Raw genomic sequence first — 25,712 nt, 5'->3', positions numbered from 1 at the left:
GGGGCAATATACAGGTACGCCCATCTCCTTTAGCCTTGATCCACAAGTCGCCCCCATCAAGCTAAAGCCACGCCGGGTTCCCTTTGCTCTCAAGGCTAAGGTGGACGAACAACTGGACAAACTGATCGCCCAAGGAGTTTTGGAGCCGGTTGGCCACGCCAAGTGGGAAACCCCCATCGTCACGCCTGTCAAGCCAGATGGGTCGGTGAGAATCTGCGCTGACTACAAGTGCACGATCAACAAGGCACTTCAGCAGCACGCTTATCCGGTTCCTGTTGTCCAACACCTGCTGCATTCCCTGGGTGAGGGTAAGGTCTTCGCTAAGCTGGACCTTGCCCAAGCCTATCAACAACTGCCAGTCGATGATGCCACTGCTGAAGCCCAGACGATCGTCACCCACTGGGGGGCATTCCGTTGCCGCCGGTTGCAGTTCGGGGTGAGTGTGGCTCCTGGCATCTTCCAAAGCCTTATGGAGCGTCTCCTGCAAGGGCTTCCGGGCGTGGTACCATATTTTGATGACGTCTTGGTGTCTGCAGACTCACACCAGCAGCTGTTCGAGCGCCTCCGTGCCGTGCTGACCAGGTTCCAAGAGGCCGGGCTCAAGGTAAAGAGGGAGAAGTGCCAGATCGCCGTTCCACAGGTAGAGTTCCTGGGCTATCTTATCGATGCCTCCGGCCTTCACCCGACCACATCCAAGATCCGCGCTATCCAGCAGGCCCCCACCCCAAAGAACAAGACGGAGTTGCAGGCATTCCTGGGGCTGCTGAACTTTTATAACATGTTCCTGCCCCACAAAGCCACAGTGGCTGAGCCTCTTCACCGACTCCTTAGTACAAAGACGCCTTGGGCCTGGGGTCATCGGGAGACGGCGGCCTTCAACGCGGTTAAGGCTCTCCTTTCATCAGACAGTGTGCTGGTACAGTACAGTGAATCCAGGCCGCTGGTCCTTGCCTGCGACGCCTCACCTTTTGGCATCGGTGCTGTCCTTAGTCACCGTTTTCCAGATGGAAGAGAAGCACCACTCGCCTACTTTTCCAGGACACTATCTCTGACGGAACGGAATTACAGCCAGCTCGACAAGGAGGCATTGGCACTTGTGGCTGGAGTGAAGAGGTTCCATGAATACCTCTATGGCAGGACTTTTGACCTCATCACTGACCACAAGCCACTCCTGGGCCTCCTCGCCGGTGATCGTCCAACTCCACCGGTCCTCTCGCCACGCATGCTGCGATGGACTGTTTTCCTGGCTGCCTACCACTACCGGCTCATCCATCGCCCGGGGAAATCGATGGGCCATGCCGACGCCCTCAGCCGCTGCCCTCTTCCAGCATTTGTGGAAGACCCGGCTCCAGCTTCATCGCTCCTTCTGATTGAGGATCTTCCGGCAGCGCCTGTATCAGCTGCCACTGTGGCCTCCGCGTCTGCCCAGGATCGCACCATCAGCCGGGTGCTCAACTGGGTGTGGAGGGGGTGGCCACAAGGGCCTTTTGCATCAGAGTTCCAGCCCTTCGCAACCAGACAACATGAACTCTCAGCTCATCGCGGCTGTCTGCTGTGGGGAGACCGCGTCGTGATTCCCCAGGGACTCCGTCAGCGCGTCCTGGAGGCTCTGCACGTTGGCCACCCGGGAATTGTCAAAATGAAGGCGTTGGCTCGGTGTTATGTCTGGTGGCCTAATATGGACGATGCCATCACTGCCTGGGTGTCCGCCTGTCAAGCGTGCCAAGAGTCGAGGCCTGCACCACCGGCAGCTAAGGGACACACCTGGGAGACGCCAAAGACACCCTGGTCGAGGGTGCACATCGATCTGGCTGGCCCCTTTCACGGCCGGACCTTTATGGTAGTGGTGGACGCCTATTCCAAATGGCTGGAGGTCGCCCTGATGCCCTCCACCACTACCGAAGCTGTCATCCGGGTGCTGCGAGGCCTGTTTGCAACGCATGGGTGTCCTGATGTCCTTGTCTCTGACAACGGACCACAGTTCACGTCAGGCACGTTTGAGCGGTATCTTTTGGGACTGGGCATCCGCCATGCCCTAACGGCACCCTTTCATCCATCCAGCAACGGGCAAGCGGAAAGAATGGTGCGCTCGACAAAAGAGGCACTGGCGCGCCTGGACCGGGGAGACTGGCATGAGCGGGTCGCCGAATACTTGTTCGTGCAACACATCACCCCTCATGCGGCCACAGGGAGGAGTCCTGCTGAACTGCTTATGGGCCGCCGCCTCAGGTCACCACTCGACCGGCTACACCCGGACTTTGCCGTGGCTGAACCCCCAGGCTGTGCCAACGCGCCACGGTCATTTGTCCCAGGAAACCAGGTCTTTGCCCGGAACTATGTGGGGGACATTCCTTGGGTGCCAGCCACAGTAGTGGGAGTCACGGGACCTCGCTCGTACCAGGTGGCACTCGAAGACGGACGCTTGTGGCGACGGCACATAGACCAGCTTAGGCGCAGGGTTGGGGACTTGGACACTACCGAGGTGCCCCCAACTGCGCTTGCGGCTCCAGAAGAGACACGTACAGATGGCGAGGCCCCACCTACACCTCCCTCGCAAACTGCCAGCGTGGAGCCGAACCAAGCCGCTTCAGAGGGTCTGCCAGACTTACCACAGACTCAGACCACTCCACTTGTGGAGGCTCCACCCACAGCAGCGGATCCAGGGGATTTGGTTCCAACGCCACCTAGGGTCGCACCACAGCCTCAGCAAGAACTGTGTGGCCCTCCGGACTTGGCTACCAGTCCCCGGCGGTCTGGCAGAGTTCCCAAGCGCCCAACTTATTTAAAGGACTATGTTGTTGGACATGTATCACTGTTGGTCTAAGTATGGGAAATGTAACCAATATGCTTTTGTGCCTAATTGAACCATTACGCGTAGTGCTGTATATAAGGAAACCATTACGATTGTAACTAACGTCTTATCTCGGTGGGGAGGGGTGTTATGTAGTGAAGTTTCACCCTGGGCCAGCAGGGGGATACTGTATATAGTTTTCAATCAGGTCTGTAGATAGTTTTCCCTCAGGTCCGCGTCAGTTATTTTAGGCGGGAACTCTGGGCTGTTGTTGTTACAATGTTGACAGCCGGCTGCCTATAAAAGCAGGCCGGCTGAGCTGTTTGCAGTCAGTTCTATTCCAGCTTACGAAATAAAGAGCTAGTTGGAGAAATCGCTGTGTCGTCGGCTATGTCAACCCACATCTTAACACTACCCACCCTCAGTTAAGTCTTATTTTGCAGGTTAACCTTTGCTTCACAGGTATGCGGGCGCTGCTACGTCAAGGTCGCTGTTGAAGGGCCGGAAAGGAATTCCCCTGCATTGGCAGGTTTGCCTTTCCCGTAGCAAAACGTCACAACTTTGGCGGTATCAGGCCTTGGGTGGAATCCTTTAGGCTATCTTCCTGAATGGGGGGAGGGGGCGTGCAGCGGTGACCCACGCCCCCTTCCTCTTTGCAGCGGCGATACCAGGGTTCCCCGTTAAAGGGGTTTCTGAGGGGAGGCTTTGACCGTACGCCGAGAGGTCGTCATTGCTCTCCACTGCGACGGCGGTGTAACGGGGGCAGCTATCTCTGCTTGAACATATGTTCTCCAGAGCTGGCCTACCCCCCCCCCCGCACTGGATAACCCTGATGTTCCCTAGATCCCCGGGGAGGGATAACGCCCAGTGCCTGAGCCAAGGTCTACCCACATCTGAAATATAATAAAGTTGTGGCCAATTTAATCCCATAGCACGTTGTCTTGAGTCGTTATTCCACATGGGGGGGGCGCCCAGGGTTTGGGGGACTCTATCTGTCCACACAGTGAGCCATGGTCTCTGTGTCTTTGTCCCAGCCAGCCCAAATAGTGTTTTCTTCCTCCACCTTCTCCTTGCTAACACTGTAAAAACTAACTCTTCCCAGCCTACGTCGTCCAAAACTGAAATCCCAAACCCTTCTTGGCCCTGCCCACTAACACACAGCTGGAGGAGGAGGCCTCACCCCTCCTTGCCTGTCAGTCTTCACCCTCTTGATAGCTTTTTTGATGGATGTTCCTTCAGTAGCCTTTGTTCCTCCAATGACCCACACTCAGCTAGCTCTGCCAAGCTGGCCTGACTCATTAGCATAAGATGGATCCAGGGGTTTCTATGCTTGGCACAGTTTAGTCAAACCTTAATTCATTCTAACTTTGGCTAAATCCAAGAATCATAGGTGACTTGCGCCCACAAACTCGCACCCAAACCTATCACAGTACATGGTTTTACAGAGAACCTTGTTATGTACTGAAGTTCTCACCCTGGACCAGCAGGGGGATACTGTAGATAGTTCAGGTCCACATATGCAAATAAGGGATCGAAAGTGATGTTCAGTGATTGGATAGTTACAGAAAGTTGTTACAGTTACGTTCTACTGGAGCTCTATATAAGCAGGCTGGCTGAACCCTTCAGTTCAGTTCTGTTCTGACCTGTGAATAAACAAGAGCTGTTTGGAGAATTGCTGTGTCGTCTGATATGTTCACCCACAACTTAACAAACCTCATTTCTAGGATGAAGTGGCCTCCAGGCAGGTGATGGGGAGGCCAAGCCCATTTCCTCCTTAGGGAAGCACCATTGGCGATTCTCTCTATGGCAACACATCCACACTCAACCGACTCTTTAGATATGTAAATAAGGAGTCTAACAGACTGCCCATTGACATAACAAAGAAACTGTATAAGCTCGGAGTGTTGTAAGCCAAAAATGGCTTACCTCCTGAGTTTATGCCAATAAAAACCCAGAAACTTGAGGAGTTAGGAGTCCAACGTTTATTGCAACGCAATAGGTTACAGTTGAATTGTTTCGCAAAACTGCAACCTCGCCTGATGTTTCTGGCAGTGGTATTTACTGTATAAAATTTCAAACAAAGGGTTTCAATTTTCACCAATCTTGTACATCATTACCTCAAAGTTGTTGAGCAAAATAAAATACATTTTACAGCTATTTCCCCCACGCCCCCATAAATTGCCAAAACCATTGATTCCGATATGGGTTGCCATACACCCAGACATTCCACAATTTCCACCTGGATGCTATTCCCGATAGCTGAATCCTGGGTTTGTCCAGGAAATTCCAGACATATGGCAAACCTGCCAGAAAATTATCAAGTTTGGAGGCTTTGGCTATTTCAAGTAGAGACCACACTAAGGCCTTGGATATATAATATATTTTTGAATAATGTTTATTGGATTTTGTTGTACACAAAGCACATGAGAACAGTAGAAAATAACCTCCCCCCATACACAAAGGTACCATAATATGAAAAACTTGTGATGAATGTCTCTTTTTCTTCTACTTTTTCACTCTTCCCCCTCTATTTTTACATACATGTTTATGAGATCAGGATGAAATGCAGGTGTTCGAGGCTGAAAATGACATTTCAAGGGAGGAAAAATGTACGTCGTCATGGAAGGAGTAGTGATCAATTTTATGATTGCCAGATTAATGAGGTTTGCCAATAATTTCTGAATTGTTTTATCATTGTTATTGGCATATGAAATAAACAACACCTTATGGCAAAGAAAGCGTCCAGTTTTTCCTTTCCTTTTAGGGCAGTGATAAGATATATAAGATGCTGTTATATTCTGAAACACACCCTGTGGATAATTTAAAATAATTGTGGGAGCATGAACATGGAGATTGAAGACTCTTCCTCATCATCTGTGTGGGACAAACCACCATTTTGTTCTCTCCCAGCAAGAAACAAGGAACCTAAAATTGATTTGTAAATGATTCAGATTTGGATCATAAATAAACTTGGATTGCCTTTATAATTTAAAAGGTCAGAAAACAGGAAATTATTTATGCAGAAACAGGAGCTGAAAACAATCACTATGTAATATTTACTTTCTGGAATGACTGAACTATTTGTTAATTTGAGAGAGCCAATCTTTGCATTAATTGGCTGCTTGGGTTCCTCCTGCTCCATGAGCTGGAACTTCCACCACAGGTGGCGATTCTGCCTTGAAACACAATCCTCGCAAGAAGTGACAGTCACCCCTTGCAACCCCACTATTCATTTGCATATATTTCCATCCCTGGCACTTGATAACTCTCCCAGTTTTACCCCTGTCATTCTGAAGCCGGGCTGCCTGGTGGCAATATTATCTGAGAGACCAGAGAAAAAGTTTTATAAAAGGCATCATCATGTTACAGATTTGTTTCATGTGGCTCATCTTGAGTTTCTTTGAGGGTAAGTCGTAAAAGGTTTGTGGTTCTGTCTGAGTTTCTCAGGCCAATGCTGTGGATTTTACAGTGCGCTTTTTGTTCCTCTCCTTCCAGGATCCAGGGGACAGATTGTCATCACTCAAACACCAGCTTCCATACAGGCAAGTCCTGGAGACAGAGTCACCATCCAGTGCCAAGCTTCCTCTTCCATGGGTGATTTTATGGCCTTATATCAGTTTAAACCAGGACAGAAACCCAAGCTTCTTATTCATGATGCTACGAGCCGTTTTGATGGGACCCCAGATCGCTTCAGTGGTACCTACAGTAACACTGACTTCTCCTTCACCATCAGCAGCGTCCATGTCGAGGATGAAGCAGACTATTACTGTGGCCAAGACTACAGCTTTCCTCTCCACAGTGATACACTTCAGTACAAAAACCAGCTCGGCAGCCTAAGACAGAAGTAAGAAATGGAAGTTTGTGTCTTGCATCAGCACCCACCTTTCAGCTTGCAGAATGGGAGCAGGTGGGATGGAGATGGGAACTGGGCTGAGGGTCATGGGCATCTCCAGGTCAACCAACAGAAGGACAGCTTAGACATGACCTTCTCTGAGGCAATCCAGAGCCACCACTGTGAGGGAACAGGAGAAAGAAAACTGGACACCAACGTCTGTGGGACAGCTCAATCCAAGATGGCTCCTGACCTGAAGACTCTCCTTCCCCAAAGTTTTTAGGTCGCTGTTTCCTCCTGGCATTCTGGGCCACATCGTGTACAGAAATAGACCGATCCCATACGACTGAGTTGAAAGAGGTCATGGCTTCAAGTTCTCTTCAGACTTCAGAAATGCTTCCAAATCATCATTATCCCTTTTCTGAGCATGGACAGATTGAAGTCCACTGATGAGATTTGCTTCATTGGCATGGGATGAAGTCCCCATCCTCTCCCATCGCTGACGTGCGATGATGGTTGGCTTTAGTCCTGTCCCTGTGAAACAGCAGGATGTTTATTTGGGTTCTTTGTATATTGTTGCAAGTATCACTTCACTTTCAAAAAATAAAACCATTACACACACACACACACACACACACACACACACACACATACACACACACACACAGACACTTCCTACTAACTGGCTAGAAACCCAGATTGCTGGTACTCTTGAGATTTGCAGCTGACTCTTTAAGCACAGGTCACAGGAATCCCCCATGACAAACAGTTCAGACTGCTGCATTTTCGCGCCACCTTTGTGGGTGGCAAAGCAGCTGTCAGGTTTTGAACTGTTGCCCAGCCATTGTCACAGGTTGGGTTGGGGAAGAGTTTAGGTTCAGTTCACGCCGAAAGACGATTCTGCATTGCAGTTCTCCAGCCCAAAAATGTATACCAGGGGTCAGCAAACTTTTTCAACAGGGGGCTGGTCCACTATCCCTCAGACCTTATGGGGGGCCGGATTATATTTTTTGGGGGGAAATGAACAAATTCCTATGCCCCACAAATAACCCAGCAATGTGTTTTAAATAAAAGGACACATTCTACTCATGTAAGAACACGCTGATTCCTGGACCGTTTGTGGGCCGGATTTAGAAGGTGCCTGGCCTCTGGCTTTAGTTTGCCTACCCATGATGTATACAAAGGTGCATGTATTATGAGAAAGTGTGGATTAAATGTGAGGATGACGTACGTTGCATTGTTGTTGTTGTTTAGTCGTGTCCGACTCTTCGTGACCCCATGAACCAGAACATGCCAGGCACTCCTGTCTTCGTACATTGCATTACATTATTCAAAGCTATACAGTGGTGCCTCGGGTTATAAACACCTCGGGTTACAAACACTTCAGGTTATAGACTCCGCTAACCTGGAAGTAGTACCTTGGGTTAAGAATTTTACCTCAGGATGAGAACAGAAATCGTGTGCCAGCAGCGCGGCAGCAGCGGGAGGACCCATTAGCTAAAATGGTACCTCAGGTTAAGAACGGCTTCAGGTTAAGAACGGACCTCCAGAACAAATTAAGTATGTAACCAGAGGTACCACTGTATTCTAAAATGAATTTATAATGAGAAATTAGCACAAAAGTCTGGTGAATTTTCATGAGGATGAAAAGGGGGGGAAAAGCTTCACCAATTGGAGAAGAAGTTTGGCAAACTGAATTCAAGAAGGAAAAATAGGGAAACAGAGAAAAGCAAAAGCAATAGAACCATCATCACCATGGCTTCATATTGCCACATTTGGACAAAATTCCTACAATTAAGCTCATAAATTAAGTGCCATTTTGTAGGGCTATCAAAGATGGTTTCTTCAGTTCTCTCCCCCCCCCCCTCTCTCTCTCACACTGCTCTCTCCATTCTCCAACCATGCCTATTCCTCTGCATTTTCCCCGCACCTGACCAAACCCCTCTCCCTTGTGAGAGCCATTTGGCTGAGCTGGAGAAACCAACTCAAACCTCCTCACATGCTGAGTTTCTCAGGTAGATTGGTGCAGCTGGAACAACTTGGGGCAGTTTAGGCATTGGGTAGGCATAGTTTTGGAGGGAGGGGAGGTTGTAGTCTCTGTCTGCCTCTCTGAAAATTGGGATATCCCGTTAAAGGTATCCAGGTGAGATGCTTCTGTCTGGACGCCCAGGTGGGCACTAGGGCCACCACACTCTCCAAGTACAACCCAGAAGTCTTACGACTCTTTGATGTAGGTAAATAACTCCTTCTCTTCCGGTTGACCCCATATTAGGTACCGTACTTCCAGCTGGAGGGCCAGAAGGGGTGCGGTCTACCTAATGCCTATGCCAAACCTCTTACATCTGTAGTCAATAAAGTTGTGGCCTGATTTGACCCAAAATAGAACTTGTCGTGCTTTGTTATTTGTGGTTTAAGACAGTCCATCGGATGGGGGGCGCCTGGGCGCGCAGTGAGGAAACCAACAAATGCCTATAACTTTTTAATGTTTTGGCAAAATCGATTAAAAATCGCAAGCATAGTAAAACCTTCTAAGAGAAGGACTCTTTACATTAATTGGCTCCCAGGTGTTTCTCCTGATTTGTGAGCTGGAACCATGACCTGAAGATGGCATCATTTCTGTTGCCATTTTGGCGGGTGGCAAAGCAGTTGCCAGTTTCTGAACTGACAATCAGCCATTGCCACAGGTCCTCGTGGCATGATATCACCAGCTCTTGACAAAACTCCCATAGTTTAATGTTATATGAGCCCAAGACATTTTGGCACATGAGGCGAACCACAAAGTGGTGCCCCCTCTGCTTGCTCTAGCTTTAGGGACATGCTACTGTTGCTGTGAACCAATGCATGATTCTAAAGTAAGTAAATGCCATTTTTAAACTTACTTTCCAAGTTCTTGCCCGATCCTTTGTGAAGTGGGAGAAGAAAGGTAGAGCCAACTTACTTCATAGCTGGATTTGTTCAAAACAAGGTTTTGCAGCCTAATTCCTGTGCTTTTAATTTTGCTGCCGTGGATGGGATTTTGAAACTGTGTTCAACCCAAACACAGGGGCACCTGGAGGGGCAAATTGCAATTTTTGTATCCTCTTTTTCCCATTAAAACCCATCCTGCAGAAAGCCACTAAGGGGTTAATGTACCTGGGTGTTTGGGGCTGGTTGGCTTTCCTGAGATCTGAGTTTGGTTTCTGTTTACTATCCTAACCAATATTTTCTCCAAAAGTGTTTCAGTATAAAGATATTATCTTTTATGTTGCAGAGTGCATTTTTTCTCTGTTCTGCTGTTCTTTTACGTTTGCTTCAGTGAACTCGGGATTATCTCTTGATTTCTAATTCAGAGAGCCAGAAGATGGGATATTTTTCACCCGGAAAACTGGAGCACAAAATCTCTTCCTATTATTATCTTTCTTTTTGGAAAGATCAAACTACTGTGGTACCTCAGGTTACATACGCTTCAGGTTACAGACTCCGCTAACCCAGAAATAGTACCTCAGGTTAAGAACTTTGCTTCAGGATGAGAAAAGAAATCGTGTTACAGACTTCGCTAACCTGGAAGTAGTACCTCGGGTTAAGAATTTTACCTCAGGATAAGAACAGAAATCGTGTGCCAGCGGCGCAGCAGCTGCAGGAGGCATCATTAGCTAAAGTGGTGCTTCAGGTTAAGAACAGTTTCAGGTTAAGTACGGACCTCCGGAGCGAATTAAGTACTTAACCTGAGCTACCACTGTATCTTACAATTCAGGATGGGACAACATCTCGTGAATTGTCCTCCTTCAGATTACTGCACATCTTGCTGAGCTTCCTTCTGCTTCGTGACCTAGAACCTCACCCACAAGCGTTTTTCCTGCCTTGAAGCACAACCATGAAGCAACACTTATCCCTTGCACCCCTTCTCTTCATTTGCATAGATTTCCATGCTGAACACTTAATAAATCCTCCACAGTTACCCCCTTCATTACCAAGCTGGACTGGCTGGTGGTGAAACCATCTGGGACACAGGAGAAAGAGTTTCATAAACAGCAGCATCATGTTACAGATTCCTTTGATTTGGGTCATCTTGTGTTTCTTGGACGGTAAGAGAGGTGTTGTTCTGTCCGAGTTTCTCTCTCTCTCTATGTATATATATATATATATTGATTTTGACATATAAATCATAAAATGTACCACAAAACTTATCATTTATACAATCTTTTTAGACTTCCATCAGCACCTCTGATGATCCACCATTTTAACCACTTTTTATGCATTTCTTAACTTTATATTGCCTTTACATCTCTTAACAAATCATCCTTCCCCTTCTCCATTTTTGCAATACTTCCAATAATACTCCTCACAAAACTTTTTGCAAACCTACAAACATCGTCTGATCTTCACAAATACTTTTCAAGTAGTCCGTAAATTTACTCCAGTCTTCCGTGAATTTATGGTCCCGCCGGTTTTGAATCCTTCCTGTTAGTTTATCTAGTTCTGCATAGTCCATTAACTTCATTCTCCATTCTTCAATCGTTGGTAATTCTTCTTGCTTCCATTTTTGGGCCAGTACTATTCTTGCTGCTGTTATTGCATATAAAAAGAGCTTACATTCCTTGTTCTGTCTGAGTTTCTCAGGCAAATGGTGTGGACTCACCCGTGTGCTTTATTCCTTTCCTTCCAGAATCCAGGGGGCAGATTGTCATCACTCAGACACCAGCTTCTATACAGGCAAGTCCTGGGGACACAGTCACCATCCAGTGCAAAGCTTCCTCTTCTGTCACTAAATATACAGCCTTGTATCAGTTTAAGTCAGGACAGAAACCCAAGCTACTGATTTATGATGCTACAAACCGTTTTGAAGGGACCCCAGATCGCTTCAGTGGCAACTACGGCACCACTGACTTCTCGTTCACTATCAACGGCGTCCACGTCGAGGATGAAGCAGACTATTACTGTGGACAACGCCAAAGCTTACCTTTACACAGTGATACGCTTCAGTACAAAAACAAGCTCAGTAGTCTCAGATACCAAAAAGAGACAGCAGTTGGTGTTTTGCAGCAGCAGCACTTAGTAGCAGAACATCTGCTTTGCAGTCATAAGGTTGCAGATTAGATGCCTGGCATCTTCAGGACCAAACCCTCCAACAATTCACCGATGAAAATAGGGACATCTGAAGGAAAAGATTGGGCTCCATGATCACTGCAGATGGTGACAGCAGTCACGAAATTAAGATGCCTGCTTCTTGGGAGAAAAGCAATGACAAACCTAGACAGAATCTTAAAAAGCAGAGACATCACCTTGCCAACAAAGGTCTGTATAGTTAAAGCTATGGTTTTCCCAGTAGTGATGTATGGAAGTGAGAGCTGGACCATAAAGAAGGCTGGTCGCCGAAGAATTGATGCTTTTGAATTATGGTGCTGGAGGAGACTCTCGAGAGTCCCATGGACTGCAAGAAGATCAAACCTCTCCATTCTGAAGGAAATCAGCCCTGAGTGACACTGGAAGGACAGATCCTGAAGCTGAGGCTCCAATACTTTGGCCACCTCAGGAGAAGAGAAGACTCCCTGGAAAAGACCCTGATGATGGGAAAGATGGAGGGCCAAGGAGAAGGGGATGACAGAGGACGAGATGGTTGGACAGTGTTCTCGAAGCCACAAACATGAATCTGACCAAACTGCGGGATGCTGTGGAAGACAGGAGTGCCTGGCGTGCTCTGGTCCATGGGGTCACGAAGAGTCGGACACGACTAAACGACTAAACAACAACAAATATAATGAGTTAAAGAAAATATTTGAAAATACTTTTGTCAAAAAACCAGGAACATTCTTACTGGGTATTGTGGATGAAGAGATATCAGTTAGAGATAAGAAACTGTTTATGTATGCAACAACTTCAACAAGAACTCTTTTAGCCCCAAAATGGAAGGAACAAGAAATTCCAACGAAAGAAGAGTGGCAGATGAAGATGATGGACTTTGCGAGATAGGCAAAGCTGACCGAGAAAATCCGAAACCAATGAGATCAAGCATTCCAAAAAGACAGAAGTAAATTTATACAATACTTGAAGGATCATTGTAAACATTTAAAAACACTGGCAGGGTTGTAAGAAGATTTGTAATGTTAACTATACTTAGCTTTCTATATTTATTTAAAATTTTGATGTATCAAATGAGAGAATGTAAATTGGAAAATGCACAAATGCTATGATATAGAGGTTAACTTTGAAAACCATGAGGTGGGAGGGAGGGGAATCAATAGGCTCTTAAGAGCGGTGAATAATGATGATGTGATTAAATGTTATAAAATGGAAAATGAATAAAAATATTATTTTTAAAAAGGGAGGCATAGATGGCTCATTGCTCCCATTGCTTATTTCTCTAAGCATGGTCCTGTATATTATTGGCATGGTCACATGACCTGGGCCATGTCTTGTGCCCAAACATGGGGTTGGGTGTGATTCTGAGCCAAAACTCTGTGGGGTCCACAACCCTATCTCATCCTCTTATTTATTTTTTCACACATTGGGCTAGCATGTTCCCAAGCATTCTCCCACAAGTGGGGCTGTCTGATTTGGGGGTGTCCCAAAACAAAACACCCCTAGTTCTTGACTTCCCATCTAGGGCTCCCAGAGATTTAAAAAGCGTTGTGCAAAACCAACACTTTTGCACAATACAATGATGGAAAATAAATATTCTCTTTGAGAAGAAAAATTGTGAATCTCAAAAGGGACAATCTCCCCCCAAAAGAAGATATATGAGATCCTCTTATTGTGGACTACAGGGACATAGTGACAGTAGTTCCTTATTAAGTTTACTGGCCGAGCTCATTTTGAAACCTTAAAGGAAGTAAGGAACTTGGAATAAGTAACCTACCATATTTTTCCGTGTATAAGATGCCCCAGTGTATAAGACGACCCCTATTTTTTTGAGCCCAAAATTAAGAAATAAATATTTTAAACATTCTGTGTATAAGACGATCCCCAATGTTAAACTTAAAAAATTTTGGGGGGGGAAATATAGTCTTATACATGGGAAAATACAGTACTTTGTCCTTGTAATGTATAGAGATAGAGAGCAGAGAGCAGTATCTTATTTGCATAGCCCAGAAGTCTTTCAAGAGAACAGCTGTGGGGGTGGGGGTGGGGAATCAGCAAATGCAGTTAAAATTAAACTTTTAAAAAAATTATTTATTTTTGCTTGTTAAAGAGGGGGCAGGTAGAGAACAGCAGACTCTTCTTAGCTCTGTCACATATGAGTGAACCACAAAACTCTCTGAACAATAACTTCTCAGGATGTCATGGCAAGCACAGATTACTTGAGCAACCTTCCAGCACTGCAATGGCTTTTAAATATTTCACTGGTGAAAATAGGGACGCTTGTGAACTTTTGATAAGGGCACTGTTTGCACGCCAAGGATCGCCACCTTAGATGGCGCACGCATTCACGTGCTTCAAAAAATAAATAAAATTAAAAGAGCCAACTCAATCTTATGCACATTTACTCAGACCTCAGTCTCACAATTTGATGGGATACCAATAGAAAACAGTCATTTGCAAACTAATCAGGCTCCCTCCTGGATAATTTCAAATTAAAACAAGTGCAGCTTACAGGATGCATATATTTCTAAGGATTTCTTTCCCTGCTTATCATCCCAGCTGAAAGAAAAATAGGGGAAAATGTACTTGGTATATATACTTAATTTCGCACCTTACGGTGTAGCAGCTTGCAAGACCATCTTTAATACTGGGAATTTTAAAAAGATATTGTTTTTATAGAACTAATGCATTTTTATTCTAAGGCTGTGTCCTTATACAGACTTACCTGAGAGTACAGTTCTCTGTATGTCCATACAAATATACCAGACAGCTAAATCATACAAGATGCATATCATATTCTCCAAGTAGGCAAGTAAGTTTAGATTATTATTTTTTTAAAGTGTGTATATTTTATTTCCCCCGCTGCCATTGGTGTGCATTTTTCAGGGAAGACTATTTTCTTCCCTGCCATGAGTCTTTCTGGAAATTTTACATTTGTTGGCCAAACCCAGTGGTAAACATTATATGACTCCAAAGTGTACAGTTATTGTGCATGTTTGCAAGTTTCCTTCCATCGAAGTATACCTAGATGGTATCAGGCCAACATAAATCAGCCTAATACTTTCAGCGTTCCTTCACGATACAATCAGTTGCAGAGTACTCAAAACCCATGCAAAGTTGATAACGTAAAACTGTGAGCTAAGCCTCAGAACAAGACCCTAAGAGCTAAGACCCTACCCGCCCGCGGAATGTCTTGCCAGAGTGGTGCATGCTCTAGTTATCTCCCGCTTGGACTACTGCAATGCGCTCTATGTGGGGCTACCTTTGAAGGTGACCCAGAAACTGCAATTAATCCAGAATGCGGCAGCTAGACTGGTGACTGGGAGTGGCCGCCGGGACCACATAACACCGGTTCTGAGAGATCTGCATTGGCTCCCAGTACGTTTCTGAGCACAATTCAAAGTGTTGGTGCTGACCTTTAACGGCCTCGGTCCTGTATACCTGAAGGAGCGTCTCCACCCCCATCATTCAGCCCAGACACTGAGTTCCAGCGCCGAGGGCCTTCTGGTGGTTCCCTCATTGTGAGAAGTGAGGTTACAGCGAACCAGGCAGAGGGCCTTCTCGGTGGTGGCGCCCACCCTGTGGAACACCCTCCCTTCAGATGTGAAGGAAATAAGCAGCTGTCCTATCTTTAATAGACATCTGAAGGCAGCACTGTTCAGGGAAGTTTTTAATATTTAACGCTGTACTGTTTTTAACACTTGATTGGGAGCCGCCCAGAGTGGCTGGGGAAACTCAGCCAGATGGGCGGGGTATAAATAATAAATTATTATTATTATTAACAAGAGAACCATAACAGACAATTGAAGACTAAGGTGAAGAAGATCATGAAAGGAAGTCAACTATGTCATGTGCTGTTGATGAAATGAATCCATGCAGGGACACTCACGCTCATCTCTCTCATACAGACACACGTCAGATACTCACAAAGGCCTAGTTTGGGTAGCAAGTTAAATTTTGGTTTGGTATTCCAAGAACAAGCCATGAGTTCATAAGCTCACCCCATTCTCTCTCCTTCAGCATAGCTGTGAGGAGGGATTGGAAAATTGGACTTCCGTTTTAACTAATCGCATTTGCACTTTTATATTCAAACCGAGACAAACTGTGGCGAGTCTTAGTTATGGTTCATAATAATAATAATTTATTATTTGCACACCGCCCATCTGTCTGGGTTTCCCCAGCCACTCTGGGTGGCTTCCAACAAAGATGGAAAATATATTAAAATGTCACACATTAAAAACAGGGCTGCCTTCAGATGTCTTCTAAATGTCAGGTAGTTGTTTATCTCTTTGACATCTGATGGGAGGGCGTTCCACAGGGTGGGTGCCACCACCAAGAAGACCCACTGCCTGGTTCCCTGTAGCTTTGCTTCTCGCAATGAGGGAACCGCCAGAAGGCCCTCAGCTCTGGACCTCAGTGTCCGGGCAGAACGATGGACGTGAAGACGCTCCTTCAGATATACTGGGCTGAGGCCGTTTAGGGCTTTAAAGGTCAGCACCAACACTTTGAATTCTGCTCGGAAACGTACTGGGAGCCAATGTAGGTCTTTCAAGACCAGTGTTATGTGGTCCCGGCAGCCGCCCCCAGTCACCAGTCTAGCTGCTGCAAACCAAAATTAAAGCAGCAAACCATGGTTTATAAAGTTGGCTTGTTTTCCTACAGTTTAGGCAAGCCACAGTTTAGGATTCAGACATAACAATATACTGCAGTTCATTAAAAATGGAAGTGAAATCTTACAATCTCTTCCTCGCAGGTGTGCAAGAGGAGAATTGCATGTGCCTCAGGTTTAAAGCTTGGTTTAATCCTAGGTAGATCTAGGGCCTACTTGGTGTCTGCTCCCAAATGTGCTTAGACTACAACTCCCATCATCCCTAGCTAGTTGGACCAGTGAATGGGAATGATGGGAGTTGTAGTCCAACCAAATCTGGGGACCCAAGGTAGGCTTAGAGTGTATTTAGCGACAGCAGTTTACAGCCTCTCTGACCTTTGGCAAAAAAAAATAAAGTCCATTCTCGTCATATTTCTTAAAATCTTTTATCATGGATGTACATAGGAAAGTCCTAATGAGAATTTTGGCCATCATAATAAAGAACAAGGTGCAGTCCTATTCATGTGTGTCAGGGGTTCAGGGAGAGAGACGCAGAGTGAGGGGGAAGGATTCCAGACTGACGAGGAAGAGGATGACAATGACCCAAGATTGTCCATGAGTCCGTCCAGTGAATCGGAGGACTCCCAAAAGGGAGCCCCTCTGGTCAAGCCAAGGGGAGCTAGAGGGGGAAGCAGTCAGGAGCAGGGAAACGAAGGGGGAACCCCCAGTGGGAATTGGAGAGCGAGACCGGCTGCTCCGCTGGAACGGAGTGAGGGGGGAGGAGTGACCAGTGTGTCAGAAGGAGCAGAACAGGAAGCAGAGAGGGGAAGGAGATCAGGGCAAAACGTCCTGCCGGAAGGGGAGGAAAGTAGTATTGAGGGCAGTGTAACTGTCGAAAGGAAGGTCAGGAGCAACGTAAGCGCGCCAAGTTCAAAATGGGAGGCGCGCGGAAATGAAGAGAGTCCTGGGGAGGAGCCTGGTCCCAAAGCCCGAAGGAGGGGGGAGGAGGCGGCAGAGGATTCAGCCTCTGGAGAGTCCCGAAGGGAGAGAACACAGGGGGGCAGAAAGACCCTGCGGAAAAGGAAAGAGAGAAAGAGGTGGACCAGTACAAGCCTCTTAAACTGGTGTCGAGGCGGGAGTGACTCAGAGGGGACTTCAGCGGTCTAAGGGTAACAGACGTAGGGTCACGGACCTCGGATGTAAAGCTACTAATGTTCTTCAATAAAAGCTTTTGTACATAAGCTGGAGTGGACTTTGGTCTCTTGTGAGCTGGGACCACGGGTGACTCTGACAGCAAGTCCCCTCTCAAAGAACGCAAAAATTTTTTTTGCAAAGCTCACGAACGGTGGCAGCCATGAGTGCGGAGGAACAGCTGACAACACTGCGAAGCGCAGTTACAGAACTCACCGCTGCAGTCATTGCATCTCAGAAGAAGAGTGATGAAGCGGAGAAGCGCTGCCAGGACCTGCAAATAAGGTGGGAGCGTGCAAGCAAGGAAGGGTTCCCAGGGTCCAGATCAGAGGGGATTGGACTTGGAAGGCGGGGGGGCAGTCTAGTCACCCACTTCGATGGGAACCTAAAGCACTACCCAAGTTTCAGAGCAGACGTCTTGTATGCACTGCATTTGCTTCGTAATGACTTTAAAGATGAAGAGGAGAAAGTGGGGTTTATTGTGTCTCATTTGCATGGGGAGGCAAGAGCTTGGTTGCGCAATTTGTGGCGCGAAGACGGCCCTGCCCGCCGCGATTCTGATGAATTTATTAAAGCGATGGACGCTTGTTTCCAGTCTACCGTGGATCTTGATCTTGCACGCAGGGAAATGCACGGGTTGCGGCAAGGGAGAGCCACTGTGCGTCAGTATCATTCGCGATTTTTCGCCTTACTGACTGTATTAGGCTGGGAGAAGGACTGCAAACCAGTGAGAGATTTGTTCTGGGAGGGTCTCAGCGGCCCCATAAAAGATGAACTTGCCAGGGGAGACAGACCTCAGACCCTGGAGGACGTCGTGCAGAGGGCTCTTGCAATAGGGGTACGGCACGAAGAACGTCCTTGGCACAATGAGGAGGGACGCCAGGCGCGTGCACCGGCAAGGACGCCTCCTTTTCTCCCCAGAGACTTCAGCCAGGCACATCCCTCGCCTCTGGCGCGGCAGGGGGAGGAACCGATGGAAATTGGTGGTGCTAAGGCTCAAGCAACAGCCAGAGTTCCAGCATCCGGTGCAGTAAAGGCGAAGCCTCCTAGAGGGAACAGGAAATGTTACATCTGTGACAGTGCACTACACATGGCGAAAGAGTGCCCCCAGAGGCCCCAGAAGCACACTGCAACCTTAGCAACAGTGGCAGCAGAAGTGATGCAAGAGGAGCAGCCTCAGGGAAACGACAGTGCCTGGCTGGAAGCAGAGCTGCTGGGGCTCAGCCAGGCGAATCTGTAGAGCAGTCCCCAGTGCCTTTGCAACGTACAGACCCTTTACCACCCAAGCCAACGGTGCAGCTCACTGCAACACTCCAGTTGCCGAACGGAACCACCCTGGAAGTCCCCATCACGATCGATTCTGGGAGCAACGCGGACTTTGTGGGGGTGCATTTCGTCAAGCAGCATCGCATAGCGCTTCTGCCCGCGACAACGCCTCTAAACGTAGTCACAGTTGATGGCAGGAAATTGCTGGGAGGACAAGTTGTGCAACAGACGCCTCCCATGGAGATGCGGATTGGACATCATAGAGAAGTCATCAGCTTCAATGTCACCCGCCTGTCGGACACGCCTATAGTACTAGGCATGAGTTGGCTGGAGAGACACAGTCCTGCGATAGCGTGGTACCAACGGCAGATCACCTTTTGCTCATCGTACTGTGCTCAACATTGTATCCAGTCCAGCCAGGAGGAAGGGGCGGAGCAGCAGCTGCAACTTGGCATGGCGCAGGCAGTTCCTCGCAAGTACGAGAGTTTCCTGGAGGTTTTCTGCGAGAAGGAAGCTGACCGGCTGCCGCCCCACAGACCTTACGATTGCGCGATCGACCTGTTGCCGGGGGCGCAGCTGCCGACTGCGAAGCTGTATTCCATGTCTGAGGACGAGATGCAAGAACTCAGGGAGTTCATAGAGCATAATTTGAAGCGTGGATTCATCCGGGAGTCCAAAGCAGTGGGGGGCAGTCCTGTGTTTTTTGTAAAGAAGAAAGACACGCCCCAGAAAAGACTCATTGTGGATTTCAGGGCCATAAATTCCATGACCAAGCCCAAGGCCTTCCCCATGCCCAAGATTGATGACCTCCTAGCGACCGTGCGGAAGGGGAAGATCTTCACCAAGTTGGATCTGCGTGGAGCGTATAATCTCATCCGTATCCGGGAGGGCGATGAGTGGAAGACGGCCATGTTCACGCCTCTGGGCACGTATGAATACAGAGTTATGCCGTTTGGTCTCCAAAATGGATCTCACGTCTTCCAAGCCTTTATGCATCACGTGCTGGCGGGGCTCCTCTACAAGAAGTGTGTGTGTTTCCTCGACGACATCCTGATCTTTTCGGAATCGCAGGAGGCTCATGAAAGAGACGTGAAGGAGGTCCTGCAGAGACTGCGAGAACACAGGCTCTACGCCAAGTTGGAGAAATGCCAGTTTGATGTGACGGAGGTGGATTTCCTCGGCTACAAGCTGTCTGACAAGGGGCTGGCCATGGACAGCGTCAAGGTCCGCGCCGTGTTAGACTGGAAGAGCCCACGCAATCGGAAGGAGGTCCAGAGATTTGTCGGGTTCGCCAATTTCTACCGCAAATTCATCAGGGGTTTTGCAAAGGAGACAGCAGCAATCACGGACACCCTCAGTTCCAAAAAGAAGAAGTTCGCTTGGACGGAACAGGCGGAGCGCTCTTTTAGGAAGCTTAAGAGCCTCTTCGCTTCCGAGGAGCAGCTGATGCACGTGAATCCGGGCAGACCCATGCGAGTAGAGACCGACGCCTCAGACAGAGCGGTGGGAGCCGTGCTCCTGCAAGAAGATTCCCAAGGAAATTGGAGACCCTGTGCCTTTTACTCCCGAAAGCTCAGCAAGGCGGAGCAAAACTACACCATATGGGACAGAGAGCTGTTGGCCATCCACGCTGCCTTCAAAGCATGGCGACACTTCCTCATAGGTGCCAAGCACACAGTGCAGGTCCGCACAGATCACAAGAACTTAGAGTATTGGCGCACGGCGAAGCTCCAGAGCCAAAGACACATGCGCTGGGCTGAATTCTTCGCAGATTTCGACTTCAGGATAGAATACATCCTGGGAGAATCCAACGTTATAGCCGACGCGCTCTCCAGGAAACCGCAATATCTCGAGGAAGCAGCGCCAGTGGCAGCCAAGCACATTTTCGCACCGCAGGCGTGGACGTGCGCTACCATCGCAGTCGACCTGGACGCGGTGCGCCGTGCGTTGCAAGTAGATCGATTTGCACAATCCAAGATGGAGGCGCTGCGCAGGGGTTCGCAGAGAGAAGATGAGTTCCAATTACGCGACGGGCTGTTAACTCACAAAGGGGCCCTCTACGTACCGGGCGAAGAGCTCCGCGCGCGGGTTCTGCAGCAGTTGCACGACGCCCCCAGTGCGGGACACTTCGGCAAGGAGAAGACAATAGAACTGGTGGCCAGGGACTTTTGGTGGCCCCAGATGCGGGGAGAGATAGCGGATTACGTCGCCAGGTGTGACACTTGTCAGAGGTCCAAGCCAGTGCACCAGAAGCCAGCGGGGTTACTGGAACCGCTGGAGACGCCACAGCAACCGTGGGAGAGGGTGGCGCTGGACTTCGTCACTGACCTGCCCAGCTCCAGAGGCAAGACGGCGGTGCTGGTGGTGGTGGACCTGTTCACCAAGATGGCGCACTTCATTCCTTGCGCGAAGGTGGCGACGGCGGAACAGACCGCCAAACTCTTCATCGATCACGTGTTCAAGGTGCATGGGCTGCCACAATCCATCCTGTCCGATAGGGGGCGCCAATTTGTTTCTACTTTTTGGAGGAAGCTTCTAGGTATCCTGCATGTCAAGATCAACCTAACGTCGGCAAGGCATCCGCAGACCAACGGCCAAGCAGAGAGAGTCAACGCGATCATGCAGCAGTACCTGAGATGTTACGCCAATCAGCGCCCGGCGGCGTGGGTGGACTACCTGCCGATGGCGGAGTTTGCCTACAACAACACGAAGCACGCGTCGACGGGGGTGACGCCGTTCTTCGCGAACAATGGTCGTCATCCCAGAACCTTCCCGGGGTTCGTAACACCGGGAGAGGGGGTGACGCAAGAAGCCGACCAGTTCGCAGCAGAGCTGCAAGAGGTGCACGAGGAGCTGCGGAGACATTTGGAGCTAGCCAAACAAGCATATAAGGTGCAGGCGGACAAGAATAGGAGAGTGGGAGAGGACATCCAGGTGGGGGACTGGGTATGGTTAGCGGCCCAAGCGATGCCAGCCAGGTCGTTGGCTAAGAAGAAGCTGGGACACAGGCAGCTAGGGCCATACCAGGTGGAGGCTAGGATTAACCCTGTAGCTTTTCGATTGGCCCTCCCCGAAGGTTCCAGAGTGCACCCGGTCTTTCATAGGTCGGTGCTCACTCCCTACAAGACCCCGCACAGGTTTCAGGAGTCTGAAACAGTACCGCACGCACGCACTCAGTCACCCGAGAGGGAGGGGGCGCCCAGGGCCGAACCACTCAACGAGGTCACTGAGATCCTGGACTTGAGATGGGGGTAGAGGGAGTAGAATACTTTCTAGCCAGAGAGGGTACCCCGGCCAGTGCCAATATTTGGGTGCCGGACTACGCTTTAGACGAACCTCTTCTGAAAGACGAGTTCCATGCACTTTTCCCGCATAGACCCATGCCAGCCGAGTATTTTGATGACTGGCTCTTTACGCCCACACTTTCAGACAGTACTTTCAGGGGCTTTTCTTCCGCCGAGGAGAGAACGCCAGAATCAAGCCCGCCCAGGGGATCGTGTTCGGGGGTAGACACAGAACCCTCTTACTGGTGGGACGAGCAACCAGAGGACGACTGGCGCAAGAAATGGCTGACGGGGCCTTGGCAGGCAGCACCAGACGAAGTAGCAATGGAAGAGGGAGCCGAGAACACCTTGGGCGAAGAACCCGCATTCGAACACACATACACCGAGCTGCTAGCAGAGGACATTGAAGCAAACGAACTGTATCCTGCATCTACCTCCGAGGAGCTGCGGCTCCCACGACCTGCCTCCGAGGGCCGGGAGGGGGGAAGGGGGGGCTTCGAGGGGGGGATGGATGTCAGGGGTTCAGGGAGAGAGACGCAGAGTGAGGGGGAAGGATTCCAGACTGACGAGGAAGAGGATGACAATGACCCAAGATTGTCCATGAGTCCGTCCAGTGAATCGGAGGACTCCCAAAAGGGAGCCCCTCTGGTCAAGCCAAGGGGAGCTAGAGGGGGAAGCAGTCAGGAGCAGGGAAACGAAGGGGGAACCCCCAGTGGGAGTTGGAGAGCGAGACCGGCTGCTCCGCTGGAACGGAGTGAGGGGGGAGGAGTGACCAGTGTGTCAGAAGGAGCAGAACAGGAAGCAGAGAGGGGAAGGAGATCAGGGCAAAACGTCCTGCCGGAAGGGGAGGAAAGTAGTATTGAGGGCAGTGTAACTGTCGAAAGGAAGGTCAGGAGCAACGTAAGCGCGCCAAGTTCAAAATGGGAGGCGCGCGGAAATGAAGAGAGTCCTGGGGAGGAGCCTGGTCCCAAAGCCCGAAGGAGGGGGGAGGAGGCGGCAGAGGATTCAGCCTCTGGAGAGTCCCGAAGGGAGAGAACACAGGGGGGCAGAAAGACCCTGCGGAAAAGGAAAGAGAGAAAGAGGTGGACCAGTACAAGCCTCTTAAACTGGTGTCGAGGCGGGAGTGACTCAGAGGGGACTTCAGCGGTCTAAGGGTAACAGACGTAGGGTCACGGACCTCGGATGTAAAGCTACTAATGTTCTTCAATAAAAGCTTTTGTACATAAGCTGGAGTGGACTTTGGTCTCTTGTGAGCTGGGACCACGGGTGACTCTGACAATGTGTATTCAGAAGTAAATCCCATGAATTGCAGTGAGATTTCTCCCAGGTAGCCATGTTTAGTTTTGCAGCCTAACTGGAGAAAATAGATGGGGTTTTTTTTGTTAAAGCGTGTTCTCCTTCATGGAGAGCACGTGTTGCGGTGGGGTCTGACAGGCCACCCCTCTGTTGCTGGGCGGGTTACTATGGATGACCATCCACAGTGATTGGGCAGTTGGGTTACTGGGCAAATTTTGGTCTTGCCATTTAGGGGGATGGACCAAAGGTTATAAAATCAAGTCACGCAGCACTGACTGGGCTCTTTTGCTGCGTGCATCAGATCACCCTCCCACCCTCCCTAATCTGGGGCTATTGCGTTGACTTTGCTATGGGTGTGATGGGGTCGTCTGCTTTTGGGGCAGGGGCGCCTGGTAGGAATTTTGTCCATTTGGCTGATTGGCTGGTGCCATTTGGTTTTTGCCTACTGCGTAGTAAATCGTCACAACTTGTAAGGTTGCGGTTAGTAAAGGTAAAGGGAGACCTGACCATTAGGTCCAGTCGTGACCGACTCTGGGGTTGCGGCACTCATCTTACTTTACTGGCCGAGGGAGCCGGAGTACAGCTTCCAGGTCATGTGGCCAGCATGACTAAGCCGCTTCTGGCGAACCAGAGCAGCACACGGAAACACCATTTACCTTCCCGTCGGAGCGGTACCTATTTATCTACTTGCACTTTGACGTGCTTTCGAACTGCTAGGTTGGCAGGAGCAGGGACCGAGCAATGGGAGCTCACCCCGTCGCGGGGATTCGAACCGCCGACCTTCTGATCGGCAAGTCCTAGGCTCTGTGGTTTAACCCACAGAGCCACCCACATCCCAAGGTTGCGGTTAGGCATTGGTTAAAAATTGGTTGGTGGAGGGGTAAGGGTTGGCGGTGCCTGCCCCTCCAATGCTGCTGCAGAAAGGGAATTCCGTTAAAGGAATCCAGGGGCTTGCCATTCTTTCGTCCGTACCCCTGAATGGGGCTTGGGCCGCGTAAACCCCTGGGAGCATCCGGGGAGAGGTGAGGGTCTGGTGCCCGGCTCCATGCTCCCCCCAATATTGTTTTCCCTTACTGGCTTTCACTGGAATCTGGAAGTCAGTTCTGTCCCTGGATGTGGACAGAAAGTCAGAACCAATGCCTAAGCAACCACTCACATTTATGTATTTTAATAAAGTTATGGCCAAAATTATGGCCAAAACCTTAAACAAAAATTATGTGTGAATTGTGAATTATTTAGGAGTGGCTTGAGGGAACCTCGACACGCAAAAGACAAGGCAAGACCATCTTGTAGTCAGTTCAGCTGGTCCTGTGCCTAGTGCCTCATTTTTTGGTGCTCTGCAATGCTCTAAGGAGCAAATACTCTAAGTTCTGGTTTGCATAGCATTCTTTGAAAGCTTTCCTTCAGCGGTCACAGCTGAAAGAAACTTGGTCTTTTTTGTCAAGGGAGCCGGTCTTTCTAAAGCACTGTGTTACACTTTCGGTGCCGGGACCAAGCTAGAAGTGAAACGTAAGTCTGATTTTTCCGCTGCTGCTTTGGGGTCCTGAGTGTGGGAAGTCTATGTTTTTACTGTAATTTTTGATCAGTGTTGGAAAGCAGTGAGGCGAACCCTCTATGCATTATGGGGAACGGATAACAGTGTATTGCAGTGGAATTTAGACTTGCTCGGGCAGTGAAAAATGTCAACATGTGGGGCAAATCCATGGGGCAAAAGCTGTGGTTCACTCTCAGCGATGGGACCAAGGGGAAAAAAAGAGTGTGCTTTAGGTTCTTTTCTCCCCCATCCGCCAACATCTTGGTGCTCTGCATGAAAATGATGTCAGCGGAATTTCTAGCCAAAGTTGAGGAGAAGATTAGAATGACTTCTGTAATAGGACTGAGTTGGTATGAACTTGAGAAAGCTCATACTCCACCTGACTCAGTTGGAGGAGCTTGAGCCTCTTGATCTCAGGTTGGTGGGTCTGAGCCCCACATTGGGCAAAAGATCCCTGCTTTGCATGGGGTTGGTCTAGATGACCCTCGTGGTCCCTTCCAACTCTACCAACTCTTCTAAGTCTATGATTCTACGAGTAGGAGTAGGAGAAGACCACAGACTCTACAGCGACACATTAATTTGCGAATCAGGTATTTCCAGGGAATGTCATGTTTGCCCAGAGTTAACTCTGATCACTGGTGCACTAAGGAAAAGAAGTAAAATTAATAATAATAATAATAATAATAATAATAATAATAATAATAATTTATTTATTTATACCCCGCCCATCTGGCTGGGTTTCCCCAGCCACTCTGGGCGGCTTCCAACAGAACACCAAAATACAATAACCTATTAAACATTAAAAACTTCCCTAAACAGGGCAGCCTTCAGATGTGTTCTAAAAGTTGGATAGTTGTTTATTTCCTTGACAT

General features: G+C 48.8%; 1 gene segment (V, D, J or C); it reads left to right on the top strand.

Annotated features, from left to right (window-relative positions):
• Positions 1 to 25,712, top strand: part of LOC309327293 (immunoglobulin kappa light chain-like) — a 53,840-nt gene that overhangs the window by 23,481 nt on the left and 4,647 nt on the right. Inside the window, exons 2-3 of the V gene segment in view lie at positions 11,269 to 11,565; positions 24,780 to 24,815.

The sequence above is a fragment of the Podarcis erhardii genome (assembly GCF_964252035.2).
Source record: "Podarcis erhardii genome assembly, chromosome: 13".
Taxonomy (NCBI): Eukaryota; Metazoa; Chordata; class Lepidosauria; order Squamata; family Lacertidae; genus Podarcis; species Podarcis erhardii.
The sequence above is the reverse complement of the archived record's forward strand: the minus strand, read 5'-3'. Positions and strand labels throughout refer to the sequence as shown.